Source organism: Arachis ipaensis, chromosome B3, assembly GCF_059453495.1.
Source record: "Arachis ipaensis isolate K30076 ecotype BB chromosome B3, ASM5945349v1, whole genome shotgun sequence".
Taxonomy (NCBI): domain Eukaryota; kingdom Viridiplantae; phylum Streptophyta; class Magnoliopsida; order Fabales; family Fabaceae; genus Arachis; species Arachis ipaensis.
The window spans coordinates 18314033-18317775 of NC_142438.1; the positions used below are offsets into that span (position 1 = coordinate 18314033).

General features: G+C 42.2%; 1 non-coding gene across 1 annotated transcript; it reads right to left on the reverse strand.

Annotated features, from left to right (window-relative positions):
• Positions 1-725: 725 nt before the first annotated feature.
• On the reverse strand, positions 726-833 carry LOC148569957 (small nucleolar RNA R71). The gene has a single exon (XR_015908398.1). It is a non-coding gene; the product is annotated as a small nucleolar RNA R71 (small nucleolar RNA).
• Between the last annotated feature and the right edge of the window lie 2910 nt (positions 834-3743).

Consider the following 3743-nt stretch of genomic DNA (forward strand, 5'->3'; position numbering starts at 1 on the left):
CCTTCTAATTATTTATTCATCTACTAACACGTCTCTTCATCTCACATCACTGCTCCTATCCTTACCCCTGTGTTTGGATTCTTCATTCTTCTTCACCCCTATTCCTTTTCTTCTTCTACTAACAATAAGGAACCTCTTTACTGTGACATAGAGGATTCCTCTTCTTTTCTTGTTCTCTTTTCTTTCTTATGAGCAGGAACAAGGAAAAAGGCATTCTTGTTGAAGCTGATCCAGAACCTGAAAGGACTCTAAAGAGAAAACTAAAAGAAGCTAAATTACAACAATCCAGAGACAACCTTATTGAAAATTTCGAACAAGTAAAGGAGATGGTAGCCGAACCCAACAACAATAATGCAAGGAGAATGCTTGGTGACTTTACTGCACTAAATTCCAATTTACATGGAAGAAGCATCTCCATTCCTGCCATTGGAGCAAACAACTTTGAGCTGAAACCTCAATTAGTTTCTCTGATGCAGCAGAACTGCAAGTTTCATGGACTTCCATCTGAAGATCCTTTTCAGTTCTTAACTGAATTCTTGCAGATCTGTGATACTGTTAAGACTAATGGAGTAGATCCTGAAGTCTACAGGCTCATGCTTTTCCCTTTTGCTGTAAGAGACAGAGCTAGAATATGGTTGGACTCCTAACCTAAAGACAGCCTGAACTCTTGGGATAAGCTGGTCAAGGCTTTCTTAGCCAAGTTCTTTCCTCCTCAAAAGCTGAGCAAGCTTAGAGTGGATGTTCAGACCTTCAGACAGAAAGAAGGTGAATCCCTCTATGAAGCTTGGGAGAGATACAAAGAACTGACCAAAAAGTGTTCTTCTGACATGCTTTCAGAATGGACCATCCTGGATATATTCTATGATGGTTTATCTGAGCTATCAAAGATATCATTGGATACCTCTGCAGGTGGATCCATTCACCTAAAAAAAACGCCTGCAGAAGCTCAAGAACTCATTGACATGGTTGCTAATAACCAGTTTATGTACACTTCTGAAAGGAATCCTGTGAATAATGGGACGCCTATGAAGAAGGGAGTTCTTGAAATTGATACTCTGAATGCCATATTGGCTCAGAATAAAATATTGACTCAGCAAGTCAATATGATTTCTCAGAGTCTGAATTGAATGCAAGCTGCATCCAACAGTACTCAAAAGGCATCTTCTGAAGAAGAAGCTTATGATCCTGAAAACCCTGCAATAGCAGAGGTGAATTACATGGGTGAATCTTATGGAAACACCTATAATCCCTCATGGAGAAATCACCCAAATCTCTCATGGAAGGATCAACAAAGGCCTCAACAAGGCTTTAATAATGGTGGAAGAATTATGTTTAACAATAGTAAACCTTTTCCATCATCCACTCAGCAACAGACAGAGAACTCTGAACAAAATACATCTAATTTAGCAAACTTAGTCTCTGATCTATCTAAGGCCACTGTAAGTTTTATGAATGAAACAAGGTCCTCCATTAGAAATTTGGAAGCACAAGTGGGCCAGCTGAGTAAAAGGATCACTGAAATCCCTCCTAGTACTCTCCCAAGCAATACAGAAGAAAATCCAAAAGGAGAGTGCAAGGCCATTGAATTGATCACCATGGCCGAACCTGTAAGGGAAGGAGAGGACGTAAATCCCAGTGAGGAAGACCTCCTAGGACGTCCAGTGATCAATAAGGAGTTTCTCTTTGAGGAACCAAAGGAATCTGAGACTCATCTAGAGACCATAGAGATTCCATTGAACCTCCTTATGCCCTTCATGAGCTCTGACGAGTATTCATCTTCTGAAGAGAATGAGGATGTTACTGAAGAGCAAGTTACCAAGTACCTTGGTGCAATCATGAAGCTGAATGCCAAATTATTTGGTATTGAGACTTGGGAAGATGAACCTCCCTTGTTCACCAATGAACTAAGTGATCTGGATCAACGGACATTGCCTCAGAAGAAACAGGATCCTGAGAAAGTTCATAATACCTTGTACCATAGGCAACATGATCTTTGAAAAGGCTCTGTGTGACCTTGGTTCAGGGATAAACCTCATGCCCCTCTCTGTAATAGAGAAACTGGGAATCTATGGGGTGCAAGCTGCTAAAATCTCATTAGAGATGGCAGACAATTCAAGAAAACAGGTTTATGGACAAGTAGAAGATATATTAGTAAAGGTTGAAGGCCTTTACATCTCTGCTGATTTCATAGTCCTAGATACTGGGAAGGATGAAGATGAATCCATCATCCTTGGAAGACCCTTCCTAGCCATAGCAAGAGCTATGATTGATGTTGACAGAGGTGAACTAGTCCTTCAATTGAATGAGGACTCCCTTGTGTTTAAAACTCGAGGTCATCCTTCTGTAAACATGGAGAGGAAGCATAAAAAGCTTCTCTCAAAACAGAGTCAACCAGAGCCCCCACAATCAAACTCTAAGTTTGGTGTTGGGGAGTCTCAACAATGCTCTGAACATCTGTGAGGCTCCATGAGAGCCCACTGTCAAGCTATTGACATTTAAAGAAGCGCTTGTTGGGAGGCAACCCAATTTTTATTTATCTAATTTTTATTTTCACGGTTTTTCATGTTTTATTAGGTTCATGATCATGTGGAGTCACAAAATAAATATAAAAGTTGAAAACGGAATCAAAAACAGCAGAAGAAAAATCACACCCTGGAAGAAGACCTTACTGGCGTTTAAACGCCAGTAAGAAGCATCTAGCTGGCGTTCAACGCCAGAACAGAGCATGGTTCTGGCGCTGAACGCCCAAAATGGGCAGCATCTGGGCGTTTGAACGCCAGAATTGCACCCTGGAGAAGAGCTGGCGTTGAACGCCCAGAACAAGCATGGTTCTGGCGTTCAACGCCAGAAATGGGCAACAAATGGGCGTTCAACGCCCAGAACAAGCACCAATCTGGCGCTGAACGCCCAGAGTTGTGTGCAAGGGCATTTTGCATGCCTAATTTGGTGCAAGGTTGTAAATTCTTGAACACCTCAGGATCTGTGGACCCCACAGGATCACCTCAGGATCTATGGACCCCACAGGATCCCCACCTACCTCCACTCACTTCTTCTTACCCCTCTTTCACACAATCCCATAAACACTCTTCCCCAAAACTCTTCACCAATCACCTCAATCTCTCTTTCCTATCACCACTCACATCCATCCACTCTTCCCCATAAACCTACCTCATAAACTCCACCTACCTTCAAAATTCAAAATCAATTTCCCACCCACAACCCACCCTTATGGCCGAACCTTAACCCCCCTCCCTTCCCTATATATAGCCATCCTTTCTTCCTCATTTTCACACTAACAACCCTCTCTTCCCCTTCTTGACCGAAACACATCTCTCTCTCCCTCTCCTCCATTTCTTCTTCTTCTTCATCTATTCTTTCTTCTCTTGCTCGAGGGCGAGCAATATTCTAAGTTTGGTGTGGTAAAAGCATAAGCTTTTTGTTTTTCCATTACCATTGATGGCACCTAAGACCGGAGAATCCTCTAGAAAAGGAAAAGGGAAGACAAAAGCTTCCACTTCCGAGTCATGGGAGATGGAAAGATTCATCTCCAAAGCTCATCAAGACCACTTCTATGATGTTGTGGTCAAGAAGAAGGTGATCCCTGAGGTCCCTTTCAAACTCAAGAGAAATGAGTATCCGGAGATCCGACATGAAATCCAAAGAAGAGGTTAGGAAGTTCTAACAAACCCCATCCAACAAGTCGGCATCCTAATGGTTCAAGAGTTCTATGCCAATGCATGGAT